The 14,339-nt window shown below is 36.0% G+C and overlaps 1 protein-coding gene across 3 annotated transcripts in view; it reads right to left on the reverse strand.

Annotated features, from left to right (window-relative positions):
• Positions 1-14,339, reverse strand: part of Hmg20a (high mobility group 20A) — a 78,097-nt gene that overhangs the window by 35,732 nt on the left and 28,026 nt on the right. For 2 of the 3 annotated variants that reach the window (XM_026387795.2, XM_026387796.2), the window contains exon 2: positions 9,283-9,492. The exons of the other annotated variant lie outside the window; for it this stretch is intronic. The gene's annotated coding sequence lies outside the window, so the exon portion shown is untranslated. The remainder of the gene's footprint in view (positions 1-9,282; positions 9,493-14,339) is intronic. 3 annotated transcript variants of the gene reach the window in all.

Below are 14,339 nucleotides of genomic sequence, written 5' to 3' on the forward strand. Positions count from 1 at the left end.
CTACTTTCATTTAGCATACAGATTTCAAGGTTAGCAATGTGTCAGTATTTCATTCCTTTTTATAGCTGAATAATATCCACTGTATGGCTATAATACATTTTGTTTACCCATTCATCAGTTGATAGACTTGGGTTGTTTCTACTTTTTGGGCTACTGTGAACACTGCTGCTTGTGAACATCCACATGTAAGTTTTTATATGGATATGTTTTCATTTCTCTTGGGTATATACCAAGGAGTAGAGTTGCTGGAACATATAGTAAATTCATTTTAATATTCTGAGGAACAGTTGAACTGTTTTCCAGAACACCTGCACCATTTTACATTCCTACTAGCAATGTATTGTGATTCCAATTTCTTCATATCCTCACCACACTTGATTACAGCCATCCTACTACATGTAAAGTGGGATCTCATTGTGATTTGGGTTTGTATTTCTCTAATGGGCAATGTTGTTGAGCATCTTTTCATAAGCATATTGGCCATTTGTATAGTGTATCCTCTTTGGAGAACTGTCCACTCAAACACTTTACCCAGTTTTATATTGAGTTAATTATATATTTGTTGACTAACACTAGACCATTTGGGCTGACATTAGACCATTATCAGATATATTATTTGCAAATACTTTCTTTCCTTTTCTGGGCTATCTTTTCACTTTCTTGATAGTGTCTTATGAAGCATAAAGGCTTTTAATTTTAAATCCCAGTTTCAAAATAAAAATAAAAAAGGACCAGGGTTGTAGCTCAGTAGTACAGTGACCCTGGGTTCAATGCCCAGTCCCTCAAAAACAAAAACAGGGGCCAGGGTTGTGGTTCAGTGGTAGAGCACTTTCTTAGCACGTGTGAGGCATTGGGTTTGATCTTCAGCACCACACAGAAATGGATAAAAAAAAATGAAGGTATTCTGTTCATCTACAACTAAAAAAATACTAAAAAACAAAAACAAAAACAAAACCACTGCTTAATGCATGGCTATGAAGATTTAATCCTATGTATTCCTCTAAGAGTTTTATAATTTTTTAAAACATTTATTTTGGTTATTTATTTTTATATGGTGCTGAGGATGGAACCCAGGACCTCACACATGCTAGGCGGAGCGCTCTATTGCTGGGCCACAACCCCAGCCTCAAGAGTTTTATAATTTTAGCTCTAATTTTTATGTCTTTGATCTACTTTGAATCAATTTTCATATATGATGTACAATAGGAGTCCATTTTCATTCTTTTGCATGTAAATTATTAGGTTGTTCCATCATCATTTGTTGAAAGATGATTTTTCCCTCATTAAATTGTCTTGACAAACCTAAATTGCTAAATTGCTTAAAAAGATACCGCATTCTCTCATTTCCACACCTCACAGCTGCTATTTGGTGTCTGCCATTTGAAATACTTTAGTATCCCAATTCCTTCTGTCCTGGTTAATTACTGACTCGTCTTCCATGTCTCACCTTAGATGAGCTTTCTTTCAGTATGTTTTCTGGGATCAATCAAGAATGAATTAGATAAGCCTTTTATGCACTCCCCGAGAATCCTGTTCTGAATCCCCATCATAACATCTGACTCACTGTCAGAGGCAGAGCCTTGTTTACCTTTAAATTCCCCTTAGCCTAGTTTTGAACATATCATCGTTATATGTTAAATATATATTTGATGCACAATACGGAAAGACTTTGCTTAAAAGTTCTTTATCCCTCAACTGAAGGAAGCTCCTCAGTTACTCAATTATTGATCCTGCTGTTTCATTTTCCAAAGTTGTTGGGATTACAAGAAGGTGTCACAATGCCCAGCAGCCTCTTAGTGTATTTTCTAAGTGTGTTCTCTACAGGTTTTCTTCTTTATTACTTGTAAGGACTGGGACTGTCTTAAAAATGAAGTTAATCCTTATGTCAACTATAATGAACATGGTTGATTAGTATAAATTCTGTACTGGAAATTTCAAGTTTCCATTTATGCTAGATACCCATGTCTAAGCATTTCTCCACCTCCCTGTTTTTTCTTTTTGGTACCAGGGATTGAACCCAGGAATAGTGTTTAACTACTGAGCCACAACCCCAACCCTTTTTATTTTTTATTTTGAGACAGGGTCTTGCTAAATTGCTGAGGCTGGTTTTAAACTTGTGATCCTTTTGCCTCAGCCTCCTGAGTTGTTGGAATTACAGGCATGCACCACCATGCCCAGCTATATCTAAGCATTTCTTTTTATCATTTTTGATCAAAATTTTTCTTAAGTGACTTCAAGCTCTCAACTATTAAACAAAGGAAAACCTTGTCTGCTTATTCATTCACTCAAATAATTACTGAACATTAACCAAATGCCAAGTACTGTTGTAGAACTTGGGAATTAAATACAAGTAATATATTGTCCATATGAAACCTGCTCTCGAGTACAATGTACTTCCAGTAGTTGAAACTCTTCTCCTTCCCAAAACACAAAGAAACAATCAGGGTGTAGCTCTGTGGCAGAGCACTTACTTAGCTGTGTAAGGTCCTAGGTTGATTGCCAGCATTGCAGAACAAAAAAACAATGGAGTCACTTGAACAACTCTTATTCTAGGGATTTAGTGAAAAAAGTAAACAATATGCAAGAATATATGGACAACGTAAGCAGGTAAGTGGAAATTCTATAAAGAATAAAAGAAGTGCTAGAGAAAAAAAACACTGTAATAGAAATGAAGAATGATTTTGAAGGGCATTTTGATAGGCAAATGAAGATGCAGTCATTGGTAGGTGAGATGGCAAGTCAAAACATGGCTGTGGAAGACTGAGGACTCCTCTTTAGGCAAATCAGTAGCACCTCATATCCCAGAAGATTCAGATTTTCTTGTAGTGAAGGTGGGATTCTTCTATCCAATTTGTTCCTCCTTCCACCCAGGTGAAAAAGCAATGACAAATCACTGCAAGAGTACACGTCATAAGCAAAACACAGAATTCATGGCCAAGCAAAAAAAGGAAAAGAAGCAGAAAGAGGCTGGAGAAAGAAGCTCTAGGTGATTGGGGGAAAGGGGAAAGAATTCATTAGAAATTTGTTTAGGGTCCAGTTGATTTGTGTATTCTTGTTATCACTTAATTTGTAATTTTGTTTCAGAAGCAAATATTCATGTTGTACAAATTTCTGATTGCCCTTGATGTAGAAAGACTGATGGGGAAAGTATGGGTTTGCTTTTATAGTAAATCATCAGGCATGGAGAAATGTCTTTTAGAAGTGTTAAAATATTTATTTTAGGTTTTCTTCTTTATTACTTGAAAGGACTGGGACTGTCTTAAAAATGAAGTCAATCCTTATAATGAACATTATAGTTTCTACTGTATATTTAAAATACAAAACAAACAAACAAAAAACACACAACAAAAAACAAACAAACAACAATAACAAAACAAAAAAACAGGACTGTGCAATATTTCAAATGTGAGGGAAAAATAAAAACTGAAATTCTTCACCCTGCAAAATTACCTTTCAAAAATGAAGAAGAAATACTTTTATCAGACAAAAAAAAAAAATCAGGCAATTTATTATCAATAGCTTTTGACTTACAAGCAGGGTCAAAGTTCTTCAAAGAAAAGCAAAATGATATAATTCAGAATCTCTAGGCTTATGTAAGAATATAACATCAGAGAATGAACAAAAAGGTAAAATTAATAATTCTTATTCTTTATTAATCTAGTAGATAAGTTTGTTCAAAACAATAATAATAGAAAAATGTATTTGAATGTGTGTATATGTACTGCTCATAAGTGAAATGAATGTCAGTTACAACACAAGGAAGGAGTATTTTGTTATGAATATTTTGTTATTATGAGGTATCTGCATTTCCTGTGATGTGGTATACTGTTATGGGAAAGAGGATTTGGATTAGGTATAAGTGTATATTGCAAACTCAAGTGAAACCACTAAAACAGTAAAAAAGGAAGTATAACTGATATAGTAAGAAGGGAGAGTAAATGGAATATAAATTGCACAAAAGAAAGCCAGGTGCAATGGCATATGCCTGTAATTCTAGCTACTGGGGAGGCCAAGGCAGGAGGGTCCCAAGCCTGAGGCCAGCTTCATCAACTCAGCAAGACCTGATTTCAAAATAAGAAATAAAAAAGGGCTGAGAGTGGCTGGGGTTGTGGCTTAGTGGTAGTGCGCTTGCCTGCATGTGTGAGGCAGTGGGTTTGATCCTCAGCAGCACATAAAAAATAAACAAATAAAATAAAGGTCTTTTTACAACTAAAAGGGGGGGGGAAAAACAGGACTGAGGATATAGGTAAGTTATGGTAGTGAGCTCCTGGATTCAATCTCTAGTACCACAAAAAAGGAAAAGAAAGTAAGGAAAAAAAAAAACCCACAAAAGGCAGAAAAAGTATGAAAGATAAAAATATGAACAAAAAATAAGAGAAATAATACAAAATTGCAACAAATAGGGCAGATATTAATCCAACTATACCAATCATCATCTTAAGTATCAATGGTCTAAATACATCAATTAAAATAAAGAGATTGTCAAAGTGCATAAAAAACCAAGTCCCAACTCCATGTCATCTAAAAAGAAAACCACTTTAAGTATAAAGACATACACAAAAGTAAAAGGGTATACAAAGATATACCACACTAATTCAATGAAAAGAAAGTGGAAGTAACTATACTAAATTCAGACAAAAACTTGTATTCTCAAGAGGATGAGAAAATAAGTCACATTATTGGGAGAAAATATTTGCAAAAGACACATCTGATAAAGGGCCAATTTAAAAAATGGATCAAAGACCTGAATAAACAGACCATCAAAGAAGATATGACGATAGAAAATAAGCATATAAAATGATGTTCAATAGACATTAATAAGTACTTGCTAATTAAAACAAAATTAGCTACCACTACAAACCTATTAGAAATGCCCAAATCCAAAACACTTCAATCCCAAATGCTGGCAAAGATACACAGTGTGTTAGTTAGCTTTGTATTATTGTGACCAAGATACCTGACAAGAACAACTTATTGGAGGGAGTTTATCTTGGGCTCATGGTTTCACAGGTTTCAGTCCATGACTGGCCAACTCCATTGCTCTGGGCCCTAGTGAGGCCAAACACAATGGTAGAGGGCAAGGTGGAAGAAGGCTGCTCAGCTCACTATAGAAGCAAGAAGAGCCAAGGGCAAGCGACACACATGACCCTTAAAGGCATGCCCCAGCTGACCTCTTCCTCCAGCCACGCCCCACCTGCCTGTGTTACCACCCAGTTGCTCCATTTAAATTATTAACCCATCAATGAATAAATCCATGATTAGGTCACAGCTCTCATAATCTCATCTTCCATCTCTGAACATTCCTGCATTAAAAGAGGAGCTTTTGAGGGATATCTCATTCAAATTGTAACACAGAGCAACAACTCACTCACCTTCTTTGCTAATGGGAACAGTCACTATAAAATATGCAGTTTAGTAGTTCTTAGAAAACTAACCATAGCCTTATCATATGATTCAGTAATTGTACTCTTTGGTGTTTATCCAAACAAACTGAAAACTTATGTCACATAAAAACCTGTACATGGATGTTCACAGTGATTTTATTCACAATTGCCAAGATTTGTATACAACCAAGATGTCCTTCAATAGGGAGTAAATAAACCATGGAACAGCCACACAATAAAATTATTCAGTGATAATAAAATACATGAACAATCAAGTCATGAAAAGACATGGATGAAACTTAAGATGCATATTATTAAATGAAGGAAGCCAATCTGAAAAGGCTATATATATTATATGAATCTACCTATCTGACATCCTGATATACAGAGAGCAAAATGATTAGCAATGATTGTCAGGGTTTACTGTGGGGAGCACAAAAGATTTTTAGGGCAGAAGAACTATCTGGAAGGATAATACAATGGAGGACATATGTCATCATGTTTGTTAAAACTAATAAAATGTAAAATACCAAAGGGAACCCTAAAATATAGTATGGTGATACTGTGTCCATGTGGGCTCACTGATTTGAACAAATGTACCATTCTGGTACATTTTGTTGATAGATGGGGAGGCTGTGCTTTGTGTGGAGAGAGGGAATATATAGGACTTCTGTATCTGCCCCCCTGCCCCCCCCCCACCCGTGAGCCTAAAGATGCTTTAAAAAAATACAGTCCATTCTAAAAACACACTGTGTTATGTATTTAATACACTATGATTATTTAATCTATTTTAACATTAAACTGGTATAAACAGGTTTGGGCATAAATACAACTGACTTCAATATGCATACAAATTTAAATGGAGGAAGTGAAAGCACAAAGCTTGCTAGAGCGCGTCTACCAGCTGTGAACATTTAGCTAAGAACATTCAGCAGGCTGTGGGCCCTCGTCAATATGTTTTACAGTGGGAATGAGAACACTGGCTAATCCCACCAGGCAGTTAACTGGAGTTCAGTTAAGTGAAATTCAGTTAATAACTTTTTCACTACAGGGTTTTATATAGGAGATAAGAGGAAAAAAGATGAGAGGTATTCTGGGAGTAAGTATTTACTTTTTGGGGGAGAGTTGGGAGAAGGGGAGATGGTTAATATAATAAGGCTCTTGAACTGAAAATTTAAGAGATGGGCATAAGGAGGTCTGTTTGGCTGGGGGCTAGGTGGAGTGGGCAGAAAATATAGCTCTTTATTCTTAGAGTTTAGAGCTCAGGCTCCTAGAACTATGACTATTACTGATTTTTTCAAAATATTGGTAGGATAGCCTAGGAACTATAGGGAAACTGATTCATTCATTCAACAAATATTTATTGTGTCTCTATCATTCTAGGCATTTTCTAGGCACTGAGGATACATCAGTGATTAAAACAGGAAAAATCCCTGCCCTCACAGGGGTCACAAGTACAAGGGACAGACATAAAAACAACAAATAAAATGAATAATAATACATAGCGACAAGTACTAAGAAAAAACTATAGCAGGGAAAAGAGGATAGAAAGAGTTCAAGGGAAGGAAGTGTCTGTAATTTTATATACAGAGGTCAAGAAAAGCTTCAACGAAGTCATCTTTTGGGGAAAGAGTTAAAGGAGATTCAAGAGGGAACCATGCATAGATGTGGGGAGACAGCAGTCTAGCAAGTGGGATGCAGACAACTAATACCAAGGACTGTGCTTGGTGTGATTCAATGAGCTGGCAAATGTGGTTGGATTGAGCTAGTCTAAGAGTTAACTGGGGTACAGACTATGGAAGGCTCTGTAGGTTTTGGAAAGGATTTTGGCATTTACCCTGAGATGAGAAGCTCCTAGGAAGTTTTGAGTAGATGAAGCATGAGATCTAACATTTAAAAAAAATATTTTTTAGTTGCAGTTGGACACAAGACCTTTATTTTGTTTGTTTATATGTGGTGCCGAGGATTGAACCCAGGGCATCCCACATGCTAGGTGAGCGCTTGACCGCTGAGTCACAACCCCAACCTGGGATCTAACATTTTTATAGGATTACTGCAGTTGTTCTTTTGAGAACAGACTGAGAGGTGGAGAGGGAAAAGGGTAAAAGTGTGGAGATCATGTGGGAAGTTTCAGCAATGATCCAGCTGAAAGTGAATAATAGCTCAGACCAGAGTGGTCATAGTGGAGGTGGTGAGAAGTGGTCAGATTCTTGACATTCTGAAGGGAGAGTCATTTTCTAAGTTTAAAGTAACTGAACAAAATTAAGGAATAAAATCTGTTAAATGAGCTGGGTGTGGTGGCGTATACCTGTAATCACAGCAGCTCGGAAAGCTGAGGCAGGAGAATTGTGGGTTCAAAGCCAGACTCAGCAAAAGGAAGGCGCAAAGCAACTCAGAGACCCTGTTTCTAAATAAAATACAAAATGGGGACTGGGGATGTGGCCCAGTGGTTGCGTGCCCCTGAGTTCAATCCTTGGTACCATTAAAAAAAAAAAAAGTTAAATGAGGCCTTCAAATGCATTTAGCTGCTTTCTTAGTGATAATAAAGGTTGGGTTCTACTGAAAACATACTACTTGTAATCTTTTTGAAGCTAAATATAGTGAATTTTTTTTTGCCCATAAAAGACATAATTAAAAATTCAGCCCCCACCTAATGCAAATGCCTAAAGACTTTACATTTCAGTAACATTTTTAAAAAAATCACCTTTACAATGTAATCAAGATTGTGCTTTGTGTCAAGTTGTAGCTTGTTGCTTTTCTTTACAATCTCTTTGGTTGGGAGACATTATTATTCTCAAAAAACAAGCAGGAAGAGGAAGAGGACAGAGTTAGAAACAAACATAAATCTTCTATCTTTGTATGATGTTTTTGAAGTTTTAAAAACTTTTGAATCACATTTCCTTAAAAATCATAGGATTACTAGATCATCAAAAGAAACTGCAATGGGCTAGGGATATAGCTCAGTTGGTAGGGGGCTTGTCTTGTATGCACAAGGCCCTGGGTTCAATCTCCAGCATCACAACAAACAAACAAACCTGCAAGCTGCAGGTGGTGGCACACACCAATAATCATACTATTTGGGAGGTTGAAGCAAGAGGATTACAAGCCTGGGCAATTTTGGAAGACCTTGTCTCAAATAAATAAATAAATAAAGGCAAGAATGTAAGCTCAGTGGTAAGGTGTCCTGGGTTCCATCTCCTCTACTTCGGCCAGGGCTAGGGAGAAGCTGAGTTAGATTTCATTCCAGACAGCTGGATCACTGTATATGCCTTTCTCCCGCCTCAATGACCCGATAGAGACATGTTATTATTAGAACACGAAATGTGCTGTGAAGAATAAAACTCCACAAACCAAAGTATCTAGAAACAAACAGTATTTTGTATCAGCTTTATGTAAGTCACTGTGATAACATAGGGAAAATAAAAAACACTTTCTTTTGCCAAAGTAAAATTTATTGTTACAAGTAGGGTGTGTCTTTTGGGGTCATAGTCCATTTATCTGGCTGTTTCATGGTGCCTGTTGGTCCCTGCACAGACTATCTAAGCACTGCTTTTATTATTAGTAAACAAGGAGATTAATACCCAAGTAAGACAACTGAACCAGCACCAGAACTAAGAGTTAAAGTAATCCAATAAAACTTGGCATTATTTCCTAGCATAGAGTACTTTCCCAATTTCCTGGGACATTGGAGTAGTATAAAGCAGTATAAAGATGGGTGTGTATAAGAGGAAACCAGTATAAACATATTCCCTCTAGGAGGTCATATGATATATGAAAAGGCATTTTCAATGACATTTAATTTTATATTTGGAAAAAGGAACCAAGCTTATATTAACATACAAAGTATAAAAAGCTCATGTTCTTTTTTCTATTTTTTAGTTTTAGATGAACACAATACCTTTATCTTATTTATCTTTATGTGGTGCTGAGGATCGAACCTGGTGCCTCATATGTGTGCTAGGCGAGTGCTCCACCACTGAATCACAACCACAGCTCCAAAAGTTCATATTCTTGCTGGGCACGATGGGACATGCCTGTAATCCCAGCTACTCAGGAGGTTGAGGCAGGGCTGCAGGTTCTAGGCTAGCCTCGCCAATTAGGTGAGATGCTGTTTCAAAATAAAAAAGGAAAATGGTTGGGGATGTAGCTCAGTGGTAAATTCCCAGTAACAACAACAACAAAAAGTTAATGTTCTTGTTTGGTGAAGATATATGTTTTCCGCTCTCTTCTTGGTGAATCTCATAGAGGGTTTATCAGAATATTTCAAGAATAATTTGTTTATCAAGAGGGGACACGAGTTTAAAAAATCTGAAAAACAATGACTTTCAGAGTTTATTAAATGCCACTGTGTTAGGTATCAAAGATAGAGATTTAAAAACAGCTACAACAAGAAACCCTTGTCCTTTTATAGTTCATAATCTAGTCAGAAACAGATGGACAAACAGCTAAAAACAACAATGGAAAGGTGATAATGGCTGATGTATAGTTAGGTATATGTTTACTTATTTAAGTACATGAGAAAAATAGGGATGAGAGATAGATGAATGAGTGAGGTAAACAGCTAAGATAATTTCTAATTATCATAATAAATTCACAGATGCACTACAGAACTGAGGGAAGCAGAAAATAACAGCTGAGTAAACACCTGAGAAGGAACACTTAGCTCAGAGTACTTAAATGTTTGGAAATCCAGCCTCATGCCAAGGCATGTAGCTCCCAGGTAGGCATGATTCAAGGATGGAGTCCGAAGAAGGCAATATATCAGAAAGAAGCAACAAAAGCCGGGCGTGGTGGCGCACGCCTGTAATCCCAATGGCTCAGGAGGCTGAGACAGAAGGATGGTGAGTTCAAAGCCAGCCTCAGCAATGGTGAAGTGCTAAGCAGCTCAATAAGACTCTGTCTCTAAATAAAATACAAAATAGATCTGGGGATGTGGCTCAGTTGTTGAATGTTCCTGAGCTCAATCTCCAGTACAAAAAAAAAAAAAAAAGAAGCAACAGAGGTCCTAATATCCAGAGGCAAAATATGAAAAATAGTTAATAGTTAACAATTCTAAGGCCGGGTCCTTATTGGCACAAGGCATATTGCCCCTCTATCTTCTTACATTTTTTTTACACTGCTTTCTCTAGCTCAAATCTGCAGCTGTGAAACAACACTGAAAAGGAGGAAATAATATTCTTTTCTTTTATAGGCCAATAAATCCTAAATCTTTACCTTCTCAAGAGCCTATGAAGTAAAGAATGACATGTTTGGGCTGGGGTTGTGGCTCAGCTTGCCTAGCATGAATGAGGCACTGGGTTCGATCCTCAGCACCACAAAAAAAAAAAACAACAAAATAATGTGTCCATCTAAAACCAAAGATACATAAATAAATATTAAAAAATGACATTTTTGAAAAGGAAAAGCAAAAAGCAAAGAACATTTATAAAAACTATACTGTAATAAGATGGGCCCAGTGGTATACGCCTATAATCCCAGTGACTTGAGAGGTTGAGGCAGGAGGATCACAAGTTTGAGTCCAGCCTGTGTATCTTAGCAAAAACCTGTCTCAAAATAAAAAGTAAAAAGAGCTGGGGGATGAAGCTCAGAGGTAGAACACTCCACAGTATCACAAATAAGTAAATAAATAACTACTGTACTATAATAAAAGAAAATGAGTCATATCAAAGTGTTCTTAATTTCCATCAGCTGATTTACAAATTAAATTCTCTTTAAAAGAAAAAAGAATACTGGATGTTAGAGAAATTTCCTCAGCTAGAAGTTGAAGACAAAAAGAAAACTTTCAATACAGGGCGGCACAGCAGTTAGTTGTCATCACTACTGTGAACAATAAAATGAAATTTAGGGTTTTCCCAATGAAAAAATAGGCACAACTGGAATGTGCTTAACAACTTAAACTTAAAAAAATTTAAAAACTAAGAACTCTATTTTGCTTCTGAATTCTTTTTTTTTTTTAAGAGAGAGTGAGAGAGAAAGAGAGAGAGAGAATTTTTAAAATATTTATTGTTTAGTTTTCGGCGGACACAGCATCTTTATTTTTTTTATTTGTATGTGGTGCTGAGGATTGAACCCAGAGCCCCGAGCATGCCAGGTGAGCACGCTACCGCTTGAGCCACATCCCCAGCCCTTGCTTCCGAATTCTAAAGTTGATAATCCTTGGGACTTCAGAAAGCTACCAAATAATCATAAAATTCGAACTTGACATATTTAAAACTCTTGAAGACCAGTTTCCTAGGAACATGTCTCATCTAATAACAGATTCAACATAAGGCTTCAACTATCACACAGAGCTCACTACCTTAATGAGAACAAGTGGTTGGATGTAGTAACCTCTCTAATGTATAAACTTCTGATTTTGTTTCTCTCATTTCTAGGTCAAACAACAAAAAGTTTAAAACCATTTTAATTGTAACTCACAGGAGAGTAATCAGACTAATTAAATCATTTCAAGATTCTTGGGGCTGGGGTTGTGGCTCAATGGTAGAGCGCTTGCATAGCATGTGTGAGGCACTGGGTTCAATTCTCAGCACCATGTAAACAAATTAAATAAACAAAATAAAATTATTTAAAAAAAGATTCTTGATGTTTTGTGTATTTACCGAAATCTGTATTTTCAGAGTTGCCTACTGCTGTTCAAAGGTTCCTCTTGGTCCAATAGGCAGGACTAGGTCTCAGGGAATAAGAATTTGCAGAAAGAACCAGGTGCAATGGCAGACACCTATAATTCTAGCCACTCAGGAAGCTGAGGCAGGAGGATCGCCAGTCTTAGCAAATTGTCAATAAGAGTCTGACTCAAAATAAAGGTTTGGGGATATAGTTCAGAGGTCAAGTGCCCTTGGGTTCAATACCCAGTAACTGAGGGGGAAAAATTGCAGAGGACTTGTTCTGCACTTATTTCCAAACTAAATGTACCCACTTGCCTGTGTTAGCAAGTACGTTCGTCATGAAAAGAAGTCTACTACAGACCAACTAGAGACTTTCTAGGATTTTCTGCTTTCCCAACCCTCATATGCAAAATGTGACTAATATCTACTCTATTTACCTCAAAATGGCATTTGAGGATCAAATGTTAATTCCTTACATGCTCTGCAAACAAAAACAAAAGTGACTTTGTTAACTGGCACAAAATTTCCAGTGAAGTATTTATGAAAGAACATATTACACAGATTATAAGTATATTAAAAGAATGAATACATAAGAAAAAAAATCAGAAGGAAAAACACCAAAATGTTCAGAGTAGGCATGTTAGGATGGAAGAATTATGACTATTTATTTTCCAGTATTTCATTTAGCTTCCCAACTTTCAGTAATATAGTTATGTTACTTTAAACAAAGTGGAAAGTACCATCAAGAACCGTAGACTTTTATTTGTAGTACTGGGGGTTGAACCCAGGAGGACTCAACCACTGAGTTATATCTCCAGCCCTTTAGAAAAATAATTTACTAAGTTGCTGAGGTTGGCCTTGAACTTTTCAATCTTCCTGCTTCTGTGTCCCAAGGAGCTGGCATGCACCACTTGGCCAGGCTAGAGAATCAGACTTTTTGAAATTAAATCTTAATTTCATATACAATAAAGAAATATATTTATTTTTAAAAAATATGATTACACATGGAGATCAGTTTTTGTTATCTAGATCTCTCTCTCTAGAAAAAAAACACCTATGTAATAGTTTTTAGCTTATTCTTGAAAGCTTTAGTGATGAATTTCTAGTTTGTGTCTTTTCTCCTCTCTACAGAATTAGCTCTACAAGGCAGAGAAGTAAACACATCTAGCAGGAAAAGTATGAAGGTACAGTCATATTTTCTATTAAAAACTCACTTAAATTTGCATTCAATTTCATAAAGCAGTATTTATTTTACAATAAAAATTAATGTGTTAAATTATAGGAGGTTAGGAAATGACAGGTTAAGTTCACCTTCTGACAGGCAACTGATAAAAAAATTTTGATACTGAGGGCTTGAAAAAGTGCTACTTCATATTTCTTTCCCACTAACAACAGAACAAGAAATTCCTATTCTTGGCTAGAAATATATGGCTAAGTCAATTTATATCCTGTTAATTTTCTAGATAAAATTACATAAAAATACACTAAAATTATCATAGAAAAATCCCATTTAATTATGGGAAAACAGACTATGACAATGAGTTTGGCATTTCTTTACAAGGTTTAATTTTGAAAATTACAATATACCTGAGGTTGACAAATGTAAATTTTTATGTAACTGTTAGGAAAAGTAATACTTTTTTAAATAAACAAATATTTGTTTTAGTTTTTGCTAGAATAACTTCAGATAAATCTCTAGTGCAATATAATTAATTCATCACTAGTTCCACTGTCATCTCTTTGCCTTCAGAAATTTGACTCCAAGTTGCTTTACATGAAAAAGAAAAGTTATGTTACTGCTAAGTCCATCATTACAATGCTTTTTACACAAGCACCTTCTCTGGAGTCATTTATTCTTTTTTTTTAAAATTAATATATATATTTTACTTGTAGATGGACACACCACCTTTATTTTACTTACTTTACTTATAATTTTTTTAGTTGTAGATGAACACAATATCCTTATTTATTTACATGTGGTGCTGAGAATTGAACCCAGTGCCTCACATATGCAAGGCAAGTGCTCCACCATGAGCCACACCCCTTATTTATTTTTATGCTGAGCATTGAACTCAGTGTCTCACATGTGCTAGGCAAGTGGTCTACCTCCGAGCTACAACCCTAGCCTGGAAGTCACTTTTTCTTGCTACAAAGTTTCTCCAAATATCTAACTTGGCTCTGGGTGTTTAGTAACATTAGGATATTTAAAAGACAAAATTGATTAATTCAATCAAGATTAAGCAATGTGAACTCTGAGGAAAAAAGCGTCACTGCAGTTTTCTACAACAAATTCACTCAAAATTTAGTCAAGAGGAAAAAAAAAAAGCACTTCAACTCTACGAGTTGTTTC

Source organism: Urocitellus parryii, chromosome 6, assembly GCF_045843805.1.
Source record: "Urocitellus parryii isolate mUroPar1 chromosome 6, mUroPar1.hap1, whole genome shotgun sequence".
Taxonomy (NCBI): Eukaryota; Metazoa; Chordata; class Mammalia; order Rodentia; family Sciuridae; genus Urocitellus; species Urocitellus parryii.